We start from the raw sequence: 17,598 nt of genomic DNA, 5'->3' as shown, positions 1-17,598 counted from the left end.
AGAGGGGCACTCATGCGTAGTCGTGGATTTTGCCCACCGTAGAAAGCGTAAGTCGCTGGCAGTCGGCAAACGAGTGAAGAATTGTAGTGAGTGGTAGTCGGATTTGCGACTTTTTTTTTTTTTTTTTTTTTTTTTTTGTAAAATAACACAAAAACTTGAGCAGAGATCAGAGCCGTGCCGTGTAAAATCACCGTCCGGGACGAGAGTATACGACGGCGCCCCATACATATATTCCAAGCAATTTTTCCTATCTTTTTTTCCTTTTTTCTTCCGAATTTTCGCCTCTCGTACTTCGGCGCCCGGGGCCGTCACCCCACTCGTCCCCCCCCCCCACGGCATGGCACTGGCAGTGATATTGCATGAAATTTTGCAAAAAAAAAAAAAAAAAAAAAAAAAACGAGATACTAAAGCGGAAACCATTTAACCAGATCGGTACATTCAATTTTGAATGAGAATTTTGGAATGGGGACAGTGTCCGCAAAATTTGATTCAGGCTTTCATTGCCGAAAACAACATTCTGTGTGTCGTCAGGCTTCCTACTCACCCGATATGGTTCCGCGTGAATTTAGGTTGTGTCCCAGGTTTAAAAAAAAAATACTACTAAAAGGGACCCGATTTGAGTCAAGAGAAGATATTACATGGAATGCGACTGCACGTTTGCTCACCATTTCAAAAATTGCGTTCCAGAAGTGTTTCTATCAATGGCTGGTGCGCTGAGAGAAGTGTGTGCATTACCTAGGAGACTATTTTGAAGGGGATTAATGTTTCGGATATCCGAATCAGTAAATGTATTTTTGCCAATCAAAGGTTCGATACTTTTTGAACACACCTCGAATGATTTTACGCGGTTCACCGACCTCTCCGTCTACTTATCAACTCGATATCTCAGAAATGAAGTTTATCTCACTTGTGGTGCAGGTTCTTACAGCGATCGGTAAATGTCGTAAAATTATATAATGTTCCACAATTGTTCAAAATTATATAATTAACTCAAAATCGCCATTTTTGAGATAGATTGTTGCTTACTCCAACGACATTATGTCTGTCTGATCCACACGTGTGGCTGTTCTCATTGTTTGCGACCATAACCTTCTTGCAGAAGCCTGAGAAATGGTTCTAAACCCTTTTCTGGTCACGACACAGCATTATTTGTTGATTGTTCCCGCGAGATACTAACAAATAAGTTGGCTGCAAAATATACATTTTGGGAATGAAAATAATTAATAATTACTTTGGCAGATAAGTGCATTAGATTTAGGATCTAATACTTTCTTTGCTTCTTTTTTCCTTTTTCTCAAATTTACATCAAATTATATTACTTTTATTCATTTTCCAATTAATAGTTTGACATATTTCTAATGTTCGTGGCACATCGGTTGAGAATAACTGAGCTACAGCCTATGGTCTTTTGTCGAGATCTGAAAGTCTTTAGTCGATTTAAGTACTTTACTATTGGCGATGGACACATGAAAGCCTTGTTCCATTCGATGTCAGACGTCGTTGCTGCTATCGTAACGAGAAACTTAGTGAGGGTATAACCTCGGTATGTGTTCCATTTTAATAGGAGAAGCGGTTATCGTTCAAACATCAATTTCTGTTTACACAAAACTGTGTTTCCTCCCTCCGTTTTCTCGAAATTTATTCATGAAGGTTTACGCTTATCCATATAATTTTTTCAGCCTAATGGTTGTCTATTGATTGGGGCATATTTCGTCTTTGGACAAATTTATTTATTTATTTATTTATTTATTCGTTATTCGCTAATATTGTTGAGCTCCTCCGTGGTTAAGCGGTTAGCGTACGCTCCTTTGGCGTGGGAGGCCCAGGTTCGATTCCCGGCGGGAGCTCATGTGGTTCAGATTCCACGTTAATCAGTAGGTCCACGTCTCATATAGCCTCGCTGCTGAAAAGAGATGTAAAAACTAAAAAAAATCAATCAATCAATCAATATTGTTGAATTAAACTTCCTTCAGCCAACGAAACGTTTACAAATTGCCTGCACGCTAGACATAAGGTAGGAGGCAGCATAACTAGCAACACACATTAGCCTGACTGAACTATGGGAAATTTGAGTTAACACGATCCAGTGATGCGAAACAGCGGGAAAAATTCTATTTTGCGGGATTTTTTGACGTTAATTTCTCATAAAGAGAATGGGAATTTCCCACGAAATGGGCAGCATATGTGGGATTTTTCATGTTCATCATCATCTTAGGTATTCTGCCATTATTGGCAGATCCACTTGCTACAATTGAAAAACTTCCATGCTCCACAGTCTTCTACTGACCAACCCTTTCGTCTTCACGTACGATTTCTCTGTTTTCTTCCATATCATCCATTAATTGTAGTCTCCTTCGCCCTCCCTTTCCTGCCTGCATACCCTCTAAAACGTCCCTCATGATACAATTTCTTCTTACCCAACGTCCCAACCACAAATTTTCTCTTCCTGTTCTTAATAATATCTAAAATTGCTCTTTTCTCCCCTACCATTTCTGACACCCTATCATTTGTTTTGAGCTCCACCCAGCTAATTCTTTCCATTTTTCTCCACACTCACATTTCGAAAGCTTTCCATCATTTTTGCGTAATGTCCATGTTTCCGCCCCATACCGTACAATATTCCATACGAAGCATCTTATGTCTTTTTTTTCAACTCTTTATTCAAGGTCCCACAAAATAATCTTCTCTATCTTCTAAAAGCTTTTATTGCCATTCCTATCCTTGCTTTCATTTCATGTTCACGCCTGATATCATCACTAACAATACTATCCAGGCATCGAAAACTAGTCACCTGTTCTATTTTCTCCCCTCTTACTTTTATACTTAACATCGACCTCTTCGTTCCGATCACGATGGGTTTTGCCTTTCTAACATTTATTTTCATCCCATATTCTTCATAGCCCTTGCTGAAGTTGTCTAATATCTTATTGGTTTTCTCTTGTGATTATGCAAAAAGCACCATATCATAAACACCAACAAAATTGGTCGAGAAGGAAACTAAAACTTGAGACCAATTTCAATTGTCATTTTGTTACCGGCCAAAAAAAAAAAAAAAAAAAAAAAAAATGTATGCTAGTATGGATACATCCAACACGAAATGACTCTAGATCCTTTAGTGGATAATAAAATGTTTCTATTGTAATTACGTTGAGTAGAAGACGATGCCTCAAAGATGTGACGGCAAACACTAAATTCTGACAACCAAATGTATTTGTGTTCGTCAACAATTTCAATTTATTCTTACAAGTAAGGACAATTCTTAAACTATCCTAAATGTAACCCGGATAAATCACTCATATATTGAAGAAAATAAGTATCATAGAGTAATTTCAATTTTTCATATTTTATTTATTTTATTTTATTTTATTTTATTTTATTTTATTTTATTTGTAATTAGTGTGACATGAAAAATTAAAGAGCAAAATGGCAATTTTTGCCTCTTAACATGGGATTTTGTAGAAGTTCGGGTTGGCATTACTATTACTGACTGGTTGAAAAGTCCGATGTTTAGAGAAGGATGAAGTATATCTAAATATTTTCGTCTAGACGTTTAGGTAACCCGAAGTTTATATTAGCGTTACTCATAGACTATTATTATTATTATTATTATTATTATTATTATTATTAATAATAATAATAATAATAATAATAATAATAATAATAATAATAATAATAATAATAATAATATTTGAATTATAAATACAGACTCAACGAGAAAAATGTACACACTCTGTCATCCTATATCAGGATACTGGCATTGACAATATTGTCCTGAAATTTAAGTACGTTCTAGTACGGCTTTTCGCCCAACAGATGGCGCCATTATCAATTGTTGTTTTCAGGGTCAATCCATTGTAAGTGATCAACCATGTGCCGCTCGACCATCTCCAAAAAATCTAATTTTTTCATGAATGTTTATCCTATATCAGGGTACTTCAAAACCATAATTAATTAATTTTTACAACATCCCATGGCGACACAAGGGCTGCCGCCATTTTGCGTTTTTTCGATTTTAGGCGTTTACGTTGTTTTGAATATCTCAGCATGCATTTGTCCTACCAAATTGAAAATTGCTGAACGTCTCTACCTCGTGCAGAGCTAACGCTTTGATCTCTTAACATTTTTTCCTAAAACAACTTGAAGGGGGTGAAATCAGGGTCTGCAATAGCAACATTTTTGGACATTGAAATCATGTTTGGCAAGAGGAAACAACTGACGTAGAGGTCTGAATTTGTGTGTGCATGTAGTCTGGGGACATAAGTTAATACACAAAAATTTACAGACCTATAGTTGCTCCCAAAGGCCTAAAAAAATATCGAAAATTTGGGGAATTATGCCAAATTAGCATATTTCACTGTCCAATATCTCCAATAGGCCTGGATAAATGAATCTGAAATTTCGGGAATAGTTAGTCCTTTAGTATATCATAACACACAACAAAGCGCGTTTCGTGTTTCTGAGCAGAAGGGGGTCAAAATATTAAGTAATGACGTTTACACTCCACAGTCAGGGTTTACAACGAGTAAATGCTCACTGACTTGAGAATGTAGATGAAACGAAAGGACAACAGTCTCCTGCATGAGTTGACAGTTAAAACAAGAATGAACATGATTGAATATCATTGATATATCAAGCAGCAAGAGCAAGGTTTACTTACGGTCTTTTTGTCGAGGGTGCATTTTGACTTTTCTCGCCTTCTGCTGATAGCGGCATTCTTCACCAGTGCTGCTGTGGGTGTGATAAGACAGTGTTACAACTAGAGGAAAGAAACGATCTTGAGAGCTTTGACTGGACTAACCATTCATCCTACTTTATTTTACTTCACAACAACAAATTTCCAGTAGATTTTGTGAACAAAACACCTCCTAGAGTATGACGTCATTACTTAATACTTTGACCCGCTTCTGCTCAAAAACACACAACGCGCTTTGTCGTGTGCTATGGTATACTAAAGGACTAACTATGCCAAAAATTTCAGATTTTTAAATCCAGTCTCATTGGAGATATTGGCTGCGAAATGTGCTAAATTAGCATAATTACCCAATTTTACGACTTTTTTCAGGCCTTTGGGAGCAGCTACAGGTCTGTAAATTTTTGTGTATTAACTTATGATCGCAGACTACAGGCACACACATATTCATACCTATAAGTTAGTCGTTTCCTCTTCCGAAACATATTTTCAATGTCAAAAAAAAAAAAAAGTTTTATTAACAAAACACCTCCTAAAAGTCTTCAATATCCAAAAATGTTGCTACTGCAGACCCTGATTTCATCCCCTTTAAGTGGTTTTAGGAAAAAATGTTAAGAGATCAAAGTTTTAGCTCTGCACGAGTTGGAGACGTCCAGCAATTTACAATTTGGTAGGAAAAATACATACTGAGATCAGGGGCGTCATTTCAGACTTCGCTGGGGGGGGGGGGGCAAGAGCACCACCGACATAAGACTTTCATGTTTTGTACTAGTATATTAGTATACAATTGATTAAAGTATATGTGTTCCTCAAACTCTTGGGGGGGGGCAATTGCCCCCTCCTGCCCCCCCTAAATGACGCCCCTGACTGAGATATTCAAAACAACATAAAGGCCTAAAATCGAAGAAACACAAAATGGTGGCAGCCGCTGCGTCGCCATGGGATGTTGTGTTGTGAAAAAAACAATTAATTATGGTTTTGAAGTACCCTCATATAGGATAAACATTCATGAAAAAATTAGATTTTTTGGAGATGGTCGAGCAGCAATCGATCTTTCTTTTTTCTCCATCACTTTGCATGGATTGACCCTTCAGTTAAAATTATGTTGTACAGTTTTTCGCTCAATAGATGTCAGTACTGTCAGCACGTTTAGTGCCATAACGAAAATGGCAGGAGTACGTTTGACGTACGAACAGGTAAATATGTTTTGAAGAGTTTTATCAGGTTTGGGTATGCCATCGAAGTGCAGCGTCAGTGGAGAAGGAAATTTGGTACTGAACCACCAACCTGCCTAACAATCAAACGCATTATTGACAAGTTTGAGGCACTTGGAACGATTTGTGATATTCACAAAGGTAGATCGGGAAGATTGATTGATTGATTGATTTTTGAGTTTTACGTCCCGTTCAGCAGCGAGGCTATATGAGACGTGGACCTACTGATTAACGTGGAATCCGAACCACATGAGCTCCCGCCGGGAATCGAACCCGTAGATCGGGAAGAATGCCTACAGCAATAAGTCGTGCTTCGTCGACTCTCGTGTTGGAAAATTTGAAACGTCACCACACAAGTCTGCTACGCAACTGCCAATTGACAATGGCGACATAAGTTGGGCGAAAACCCATACTACAACGTACTTAAATTACAGAACAATTGATTGTTAATGCCAGTATCCTGATAGAGGATAGCAAATAGTGTATACATTTTGCTGGCGGACTCTATAGAGCGTCTCACCCTTAGGTTGCAGTACAGGAGTAAATGGCCATGTTTTTCCTTATGCCCATTGTTGCCAAACTTAGCCTGAATTTTAGAAATATATATATATATATATATATATATATATATATATATATATATATATATATATATATATATATATATATATATATATTACATCAGCTAATGCTTGTGGCAACAAATACTATTCGAAGCTTTCTTGCACCCACTGGAAAACGTGAAGTATATTAATATTTATTTGCATATATTGTTATTGTAGACTGTTCCCATAATGCCCACCGACTTCGATTTTACAAAATTTGAGAAATAAATTTCACTTTTTATTTAGTGGTCAATTTGAAGGCATTTTGTTATACTACCATTAAGAAACCCATATACATCATATTACGAATCAATCATTATGGAACAATCTCATGTGTGACACGCAGCAGTGGTACCAATCTTTGAAAGTTTCATTTACAACTTTTTTTCTTTTTTCCTTTTTAACTGATTTTGTGAGTAATGGTGCATTCAGTATAAAGGTACAACAAGATATTCTCTCTCTCTCTTTCTCTTTCCCTGTGTGTGTGTGTGTGTGTGTGTGTGTGTGTGTGTGTGTTTGTTTGTTTCTAGTTCCGGCGTAAGCGTGTGGATACTACCCGGTATACTTTCGTGTGTACAAATGCTAGTGTGTGTGTGTGGCGCGGGTATATGAACTATTAATTGGGATCGCGTAGTGGAACTTATCAATATTAGTACGTACATACAAACGGCTGTTACTTCACACGATAACTTTGGACGAATGCGAATTTTTAAATTCTGCTTTTTGCAATAAATAAGTAGAGTGATTCCTCTCGAGGGAGTTCCCCTAAATGGTAGCTCCTACCATGTCCAATTGAATCACAAATTGCCGCAATCGTTTGTACATTGTTTGTACAGAAATGTACAGGCCAAACTTTCGTCTGTACACTATTAGGGGCGCCGCCAGAACGAAAACAAATTGTGCTGTTTAACTGGTAGCCCCCCCACCAACATGTTCTATTCAATCACTAATTATCGCAATCGTTTGTACTTCGTTTGTGCAGAAATGTGCAGGCAAAATTTTCGTTTGTACACAATTAGGGGCGCCGCCAGAACAGAAAAAAATGGGGGCTGTCTAAGTGGTAGCCCCCCACCATGTCCAATTGAATCACAAATTGTAGCAATTGTTTGTACTTCGTTTGTACAGAAATGTGCAGGCGAAATGTATGTTCGCACGCAATTAGGGGCGCCGCCAGAACGAAAAAAATTTGGGGCTGTCTAAGTGGTAGCCCCCGACCATGTCCTATTCAATCACAAATTGTCGCAATCGTTTGTACTTCGTTTGTACAGAAATGCGCACCTGAAATTTTCGTTTGTACATAATTAAGGGCGCCGCCAGAACAGAAAAAAATGGGGGCTGTCTAAGTGGTAGCCCCCACCATGTCCAATTCAATCACAAGTTGTCGCATTCGTTTGTGCATCGTTTGTACAGAAATGTGCAGGCGAAATGTTTGTTTGAACAAACTTAGGGGCGCCGCCAGAACGAAAACAAAATGGGGAACTGTCTGAGTGGTAGCTCCCCCCACGATGTCCAATTGAATCACAAAGTATCGCAATCGTTTGTACATTGTTTGTACAGAAATGTGCAGGCCAAATTTTCGTTTTTACACTATTAGGGGCGGCGCCAGAACGAAAACAAAGTGGGGCTGTCTCAATGGTAGCCCCCCACCAACATGTTCTATTCAACCACAAATTATAGCAATCGTTTGTACTTCGTTTGTACAGAAACGTGAAGCGAAATTTTTGTTTGTACATAATTAGGGGCGCCGCCAGAACAGAAAAAATTGGGAGCTGTCTAAGTGGTAGGCCCCCCTCCCACCATGTCCAATTGAATCACAAATTGTCGCAATTGTTTGTACTTCATTTGTACAGAAATGTGCAGGCGAAATGTATGTTCGCACGCAATTAGGGGCGCCGCCAGAACAAAAAAATTGTGGGCTGTCTAAGTGGTAGTCCCCGACCATCTCCTATTCAATCACAAATTGTCGCAATCGTTTGTACTTCATTTGTACAGAAATGTGCACCCGAAATTTTCGTTTGTACATAATTAAGGGCGCCGCCAGAACAGAAAAAAAATGGGGGCTGTCTAAGTGGTAGCCCCCCACCATGTCCAATTCAATCACAAGTTGTCGCATTCGTTTGTGCATCGTTTGTACAGAAATGTGCAGGCGAAATGTTTGTTTGAACAAACTTAGGGGCGCCGCCAGGGCGAAAACAAAGTGAGGGGCTGTCTAAGTGGTAGCCCACCCCATCATGTCCAATTGAATCACAAATTGTCACAATCGTTTGTACTTCATTTGTACAGAAATGTGCAGGCAAAATGTATGTTCGTACACAATTAGGGGCGCCGCTAGAACGAAAACAAAGTGGGGGACTCTCTAACTGGTAGCCCCCCACCAACATGTTCTATTCAATCACAAATTATCGCAATCGTTTCTACTTCGTGTGTACAGAAATGTGCAGGCAAAAGTTTCGTTTGTACGCAATTAGGGGTGCCGCCAGAACAGAAGAAAGGGGGCTGTCTAAGTGGTAGCCCCCCCACCATGTCGAATTCAATCACAAATTATCGCAATCGTTTGTACTTCGTTTGTACAGAAACGGGCAGGCGAAATGTTTGTTTGTTCACAATTAGGGGCGCCGCCAGAACGAAAACAAAGTGGGGCTGTCTAAGTGGTAGCCCCCGACCATGTCCAATTCAATCACAAATTGTCGCAATCGTTTGTACGTCGTTTTTACAGAAATGTTCAGGCAAAATTTTCGTTTGTACACAATTAGGGGCGCCGCCAGAACGAAAACAAACTGGGGGCTCTCTAAGTGGTAGCTTCCCACCAGCATGTCCAATTGAATCACAAATTTTCGTAATCGTTTGTACATCGTTTGTACAGAAATATGCATGCGTAATTTTTATTTGTACACAATTAATGGCATCCATCCTAACGATGATGGAATTAAATGTTTTTTGTTTTTTTTTTATTTATATTTATACTTACAATCATTATTGCTGAGTTAGTTTATCACTCCTCGGCTCTTATTATTAAACTTATTCATTATTTCTTACGTGAACTGAATCCTTATGAGAAAAAATTATTTTTTCTTTCTATCTTGCGCAGAAACCGTTATTCTCATCTCGTACAGGAAATTGATAAGTGGAAGATATAACAAATTCACAAAGTAGACTGTTAAAGGGAAAATTATAACACAGTATTTTGTTTTATTTGATCATCTTCATTAAATTCATTTTGCAGAAACTATAGAATGCATGGTGAAGTATTTTGGTGCATTCAGCATTCTGATTTACGAGTAGAGTTGCTAACTGGCCGGTATTTGCTGTGATTTTGATTAAGGCCGTGACCGGTACAAACTTCTTATTAGACCCCTTCTGACCGGTATTTTGGAATCTGCAATCCAGAATATAACATTGAACATCGAAAGTTTTCAACAGTGCCTTTACAAACACAAATTTTCGTTGTATTATACATTATCGATATTTTTTTAATGTATGGCAGTTTTTTTTATTTATTTAATATAACAAATTTGATAACACTTATATTTTATTGTAAAAGAATTTTATTCATTTATTGAGAGTAGAAAATGACTTTTTAAAGCAATTTCCTTTGTTTGAAGTGAAGAGTAAATTTCATTTTATGAATCAACTATTGTTACATAAAGATTAATATCCAGTATTATTCATCTGTTTCGATAATTTTAAACAAGTGGCAATTGCTGGTAAATACAATAACGATCAATACAGTCTTCAGTTTCTCATTTGTACAGAGAATTTTGAGGGTGTGCCGGTAATTTTGTTTTCCTGAGTTGGCAACCTATTTACGAGGTTTTGTTTCAACTCTGCTACGTAGTGGCTCCGTACTGACACTCCGCATGCAAATAAGTATGTAAGGCTACCATACGCCCCGGTTTCTTAAAATTTGTCCCGGTGTGCAGAAATTTTCCTTCTTGTCCTGTTTTTTCTTTATTATTATTATTAATTACATATCAAAATTTCTGAAAATATAATAAAATCGACTTATTCCTTTTGCTTTTAATTCCGACAATACTATAGGAACAATTTCATTCTAATCTTTATTATTATTGCAATCGCTGCTTCCCCGGATATAACATGCAATGTTTAAATCCTCCTAAGTAGCACTCTTATCACTAAAAGTAAGAATGTATACCCCGAGGTGGCAACAAATTCTTGTGACGTTGCAGACCAGCCCCGAAAACACATTTTTTTTCTGCTTCAGAAAAACAATTATGCAAATTGCTTTCTTTTAGTTCGCATTTTAGGTTAACAAAAATAAATCAGCCTATTGAAATTTTGAAACAACTTCATAAATCTGGATATTTTTCTTTATAGACATGTAGAGCATATAAAGGTGGTATGCGTAATAATATTGAAAATATAATTTTTGCCTAAATATTGTATGTTCACTGATTGCGTTTATATTGTATAACAGCTTCTAGCTTCTATAATAATTTTTAGCACTGTTGATTAAGTATGGACAGTGGCGTATTTACGATTTTGTTTCGGAAGGGGCTTTGCTAACTTCCGGGGGTGCTTTGCCTGAAAATATGAAAATTCTGCAAGATATTTCATATACTTTACTATAGTAAGTAAGATTTCGGTGGGGGGCTTGAGCCCGGAAGCCCTCCCCCTAAATACGCCACTGAGTATGGACTATATTAATACATTATTTTAAGTTGTATAACTAGTGCGATACTGTAGTAAAATTCGAAAGATAAAATTAATACAAAATGCAATATTTACTACTAATTTGTAAGACGTCCCGTTTTTTCTGTTTTCAAAAAATATGGTAGCCTTAAAGTATGCTAAACCATACAAAATAAATTGTACTGTAAATAGTACCCCTCTGATAGTGCTCTCAAACGGGTCGGGTTACGGGTTGGGTTGTCGGGTCGGGTCAGTCGGGTTAGCTCGTATCGGGTCACTCGGGTCGGGTCGTCACATTCTTCACTTATTTTCTATACGGAATACTATAAAGAGCTTTGTTGTAGAATTCAATTCGAAGTTGGTGTATGAATGATAAATGTGACTAATTGAAGGTGAAATAGTAATAAAATTTTAATTTTACCCTATATTAACTAATTGGTATTGTAATTAATATTACTACTGACTTTTTTCCTTTCTGCGTTTCTATGTCAAGTTAAATGTCACATTAAGTGAAATTGAAAGGAAATATCTAGTTAACGTCCCACGTTATGCACCAACGCTAAGAGAGACAGTGATGATGAGAAATAATTGAAGTGGTTGAATGAAGAAAGTGGGAGGAAATGGGAGAACACCGAGAAAACCCATGCACATGGGGTTTGTTCACCAGAAAACTTACTTGGTACGAGCTGGAATCAATACCCATGGACCTTCGGGTCAAACATCTGCCTTTGGGCAGGACACATTATTATTATTATTATTATTATTATTATTATTATTATTATTATTATTATTATTATTATTATTATTATTATTATTATTATTATTATAACTTTAAGAGTGCCCAAGAAAGTTCCGCTGCCTTTTCACCAACACCTTCGAACATTGGTATGTAACCTAAGACGTACCTGGAATATCAAAAATCGTCTCCATCAGCCTCGACGACCTTCTGAAAACGTTCTGGAAGGCCATGGATTCCATCGCAGTCGAACTTGGTGGGAAGTGAAGTGAAGAAGGTATCAAGTGCATATTGAACCTCTACTAGCGATTTGAATTGGCGTTCTCTAATGTGATTGCCCAAGGAATGGAACAGGTGATAATCGGACGGTACAATGTCCGTGGAGTATGGCGGATCCAATAGTGTTTTCCATCCAAGGCGTAGAATGATGTACTGGGTCATTTTAGCCACGTGAGGCTTAGGGTTGCCTTGTAACAAGAGGACCCCTTTGCGATTCAGAACTGCTGGATCCAGACAGTACACAGTGACAGTACACAGTTGCATTGATGATCTGACCAGCTGGTAGCAGTTCCCGATGGACGATGCCTCGAGCAGTCCACAAAATGCACAGGAGAACCTTATTCTGGCGTAGTGCTGGCTTGGGCTGTTTTTGAACCGGTTCATGGGATGCTAACCAACAATGACGGCGCCGTGGAGCTTCGTACAGGACCCACTTCCCATCACATGTCTACACCCTGTCCAGAAATTGCTCCTTCCTCAGACGAGACACCAAAGAAACACAGGTGTCTGCTCGCGTTGCTTTCTGGCTATAAGTCAAATCATGTAGGACCTATAAACCCAACTTGCAGTGCTTCCCAAGTTGATGGTGGTGGTGCCGAATGGTTTCTCCACTTACACTGAAATGTAGTACCAGTTCCTCACATGTCTGTCTTCGCCTCAATTGCTGCCTGAAGATCTTTATTTTGAACATCTGTTTGTCTTCCGGCACGTGGTGCGTCTTCGAGTGTTTCGTCACCGTCCTTAAACCGTCATACCACTGCACTCTCCGCGTAGTCACGACACCCTCACCAAAGGTCTGTCATATCTTTTGCCCCGCGGAGCAGCAATTTGAACTCGTACAGCAAACAAGCCCTTATGACGCTCTGTGAAGGCCCCATGTTCACTCAGTCCTTACGCACGTTCACGGTGTATCTGAACAGCCACAACCAAGTAGTATGTTGGATATACTTACTAGTGTTGCTCACGAGACCTGGTTTGGGGCATTCTCGTTTCGAAAATGTGTCGTGAAGGTAGTCTCGTCTGGAAAAGTGCATATGTTTCTATTGAAAGAGCTCTGTCTCATCTCGTACCCTTTCATGAAAATTCTGTCTCGTCTCGTCTCGTCCAACAACTGACCTTCACCTTATATCCATTCGCATTCAACTCACGGTGTGAAGCCAAATTGAACACACACCTCCACAAAGAGACAGAACTTTCTTGGTCACCTTCAAATATTATTATTATTATTATTATTATTATTATTATTGTTATTATTATTATTATTATTATTATTATTATTATTATTATTATTATTATTATTATTATTATTATTATTATTATTGCTGGGGTAGTGATTTGACTTTCTCCGCAATAATTGCTAATTTTATATAACGTTGCAAATATCTTCTAGATAAATTAATCAAGAAAAAATAAAAGGTAATTCCCTACAGAATGATATTTCAGTGCAATTAGTTCCTTATGATTCTATCAGACAGCAACGTTGTTTTTAAATAGAAAAATCGGAATGTTAACGTGATGAAATTGTTTTTTGTTACACAGCAAAAAATATTAAAAGAAGTTCTATATACATTCCTTACTAGAAAATAATGTTGTCTTCAGAACTTTTATTCTTTTAGCCTTCAGAACTTGTCTTCAGAACTCAGTCAAATTTTATTTTGACTTTCGAACTTAATTGCCTAAATTTTAACCTTGGAAATTTGGATGTGGAGTAAAATAAAGAAGGTTAGCAGAGTAGAGAGGAAAACGAATTAGGAAATGCTGAAAAAATGCAAGAGACGAGAGCAATATTAGACGATATAAGGAAGCGAAAAATGGACGGATCACAAGTTTTGATCTTGCTAAGGGATTGCATTCTGAGGGATGTAGTAAAGAGGGTGATATCAGGAGAGCGAGAGTGTGTAAGAAGGTTGGAATTGATAGATTGTAATAAGGGGGGTGGTACTTTATGTTGGGTTGCGAGGCAGATATTAGCGGGAAATCGCAAAAATGGAAGCTTCTTACCTAGTTCACGGAAACTGGCCTGTTTATTAATGGGAGAACACTGAGGAGGAGGAGGAGGATAATTATACTACAAGTAAAAAAAGCCGAAACAATGGTTTATGCATAAGAATTGGTCAGCATTTTTTTTCTGGTGGCAGTTTTGTAAAGTTCTAGCTCTCTCAAACTGGTTAGATTGTAAGGTCAAGTCACTCGGGTCGGTTGTCGGGTTAAGTCACCTCGGGTTGGTTCACTCGGGTCACTTTGGGTCGGGCCAATCGGGTCAGCTCGGGTCGGGTTGTCGGGTCGGGTCAGTCAATTTGGGTCACGGGTGGGGTCGGGTCGGTCTTCAACACATATAATTTCCACGAAAATTACAATATACCACGGTTTATACCTCATTGGACTTCCAATAAAACATTTTCAATGATGTGTACACCATGTCACCATTTTTGTATGAGGGAATGTCTAGAGGGATTTTGTGGGAATTTGATAGAGTGTAGATTCCTGTGTGTGTGTGTGTGTGTGTGTGTGTGTGTGTCTGTGTGTGTGTGTGTGTATGTATGTGTGTGATACCTTACAGGATACAAGATGTCGAGGAAGTGTGTAAATAAACCGGACAATTTCTGTTATGTATGTGGGGAGCTGATATTTAAATCACAACGTCGATGTTTTACTCCACTTGTGAGGAAGTGTTATCAGTTATATTTTGGTTGCTGTGTAGGAGACCAGGATAAGAACTGGGTAACCTCACTACATTCGTTGTACTTGCGTGAAACGTCTGACTGGGTGGGCAAATGGTGGACGAAACATGAACTTCGCAGTACCGATGATCTGAAGGGAACCAAAAGATCATTCTTCAGACTGCTACTTTTGTATGACACAGATAAAAGAAATAATCAGTAAATCTAACCACACAGTACAGTACCCTAATTTGCATCAGCAATTAGGCCAGTTCCACACAGTGCAGAATTACCTGTACCGGTACCTCCTCCTCATCTTACGGAAAATGAGGATTACGTACTTGAGGCAACTATTGAAGTTCCAAATGAAGATGATGATCCTACTTATGTAGGAAGCACATCTACATTGGATTCCCATCTGATAACTCCGGGTGAACTAAATGACCTCATACGGGATTTAAAACTCTCCAATACACAGACAGAACTTCTTGATTCTAAACTTAAGGCTGGAATCTGCTCCATCGTGACACTAAAATGTGTATTTTTCGAAACCTTCATACAGAGTTTCAAAACTACTATTCTCAAGAAAATGATTTAGTGTATTGTAATAATGTCTGTGCTGTGATGGATAGGCTTGGACATGCACATATAAGTACAGAGTGGAGATTGCTTATTGACTCATCCAAAACTAGTTTTAAGGCTGTCCTTTTGCACAATAGCAACAAATTTCCTTCAGTGCCTTTGGCTTATGCAACTAATATGAAGGAAACCTATGAAAACATCGAAATAGTGTTAGAAAAAATTCAGTATGAGAAATACAAGTGGACCGTTTGCTGTGATTTACAAGTCATTTCTTTGTTAATGGGTTTGCAGCTTGGTTATACGAAATATTGTTGTTTCCTCTGCGAATGGGACAGCAGGAACAAAGCGGAACATTACATCAAGAAGGAATGGCCAACGCATGTATTAACTCCTGGACAGAAGAATGCTGTTTATTCCTCACTGGTGAGCCCTGATTAGATAATTCTACCTCCTCTTCACATAAAGTTGGGGCTCTTCAAAAACTTTGTTAGGGCAATGGACAAAAGTAATGCAGGATCTTGTTACCTCAAGGAAAAAATTCCTCCGGTTAGTGACGCTAGGGATTTTTGTAGACCCCCAAATAAGATGTTTGATTCGTGACCAAAAATTTGAGGATCTCTTAACTCTAGTTGAGAAAGCAGCTTGGTGTCCATTTAAATGTTTAAGAGAGAATTTTTTAGGAAAAAAGAAAGCCCCAAATTACCGTGAAATTGTGAGTGATTTCCGGCAATCATTCAATGAAATGGGTTGCAACATGTCCCTTAAAGTTCACTTTCTAGACTCCCACCTGCATTTCTTTCCTGAAAAGCTTGGTGCTGTTAGTGATGAGTATGGGGAACATTTTCATCAGGACATTTCCTCCATGGAGAAGAGGTACCAGTGACAGTGTAGTTCAAAAATGCTAGCTGATTACTGTTGGACACTTAAAAGAGATGTTCCAGAAACCAAACACAGAAGAAAGTCGACAACTAAAACACATTAGTTGCGGTAAGTAAGTGTCCATTTATTAAGAAGATACCACTCACTTCTTTTGTATTATTTATTAAGTAGATATAAAATGGTGACACGGTGTATACATCATTGAAAATATGTTTATTTCTCTAGATAGAATAATGCTATTCTTATGAAACTTAGAGGGCTTACTAAGTATAAATCAGGCTAACATACAATATAATTTGTGCGTTTATATACCTAAGGTACCCAAGCTACAAGTATGAAAATGGTTTTAAAAAAAGAAAAAAAGAAAAAGAAAAGAAATTTGAGGGGAAATTTTCCGAAAACACCTCTGTCACGGGAAAACTGAGGGTGATGGAGAAAAATTGATTGCAGATTCGAATTCTACGTGAAAAGTTCTATTAGAATCAGGCATTTTCTTCCGTGTGCCAGAGAAAAAGAATTTTTTTCAACTAGTGGAATAGGAACCATTTTCAAACTCATCAACCGTTATTCAAACCGGTTAATGTTGATCGCAGATATTAAAAATACTCACATCCGTATATTATTTAATACAAACGAAAATTTTACCGGCACATTTCTGCACAAACTATGTATAAACGATCGCGACAATTTGTGGTTCAATCGAACATGGTGGGGCTAGCACTTAGACAACTCCCCTTTTTTTCGTTCTGTCCACGCATCTGATAGCTTAGAAAAAAAATTTCGACTGCGCATTACTGCTCAAACGATGTGCAAAGAATTGAGATAATTTTCTTTTGAATCGGACGTAGGGAGGTGCTACCAATTAGGTAGCCTATACTTTGTTATCGTTTTAGCGCGCCCGCAATTGTGTACAAACGAAAATTTCGGCTGCAAATTTCTGTACAAAACCGTAACAAACAAGTGCGACAGTTTGTGGTTGAATTCGATATGGTGGGAGGCCTATCAATTAGAGAGCCCATAGTTTGTTATCGTTTTTGGGGGGGGGGACATTTATGTGCAAACGAAAATTTCAGCTGCACATTTATGTACAAAGGCGCACAAACAAGTGCGACAGTTTGTGGTTGAATTGAACATGGTGGGACGGCTAAAATTTAGACAGCCCCCCACTTTGTTTTCGTTCTGTCGGCGACCCTAATTGTGTACAAACGAAAATCTCGCCTGCACATTTCTTTATAACTATATTCAAACGATTGCGACAATTTGTGATTCAATTGCACATGGTGGGAGGGCTACCATTTAGACA

General features: G+C 38.2%; 1 protein-coding gene across 3 annotated transcripts in view; it reads right to left on the bottom strand.

Annotated features, from left to right (window-relative positions):
• LOC145673054 (muscle M-line assembly protein unc-89-like) overlaps nt 1-17,598 on the bottom strand; it is a 670,772-nt gene that overhangs the window by 356,330 nt on the left and 296,844 nt on the right. The window lies entirely within an intron of this gene.

Source organism: Thermobia domestica, chromosome 16 (genome assembly GCF_964235325.1).
Source record: "Thermobia domestica chromosome 16, izTheDome1.hap1.1, whole genome shotgun sequence".
NCBI lineage: Eukaryota > Metazoa > Arthropoda > Insecta > Zygentoma > Lepismatidae > Thermobia > Thermobia domestica.
This window is presented reverse-complemented; position numbering and strand designations above follow the sequence as displayed.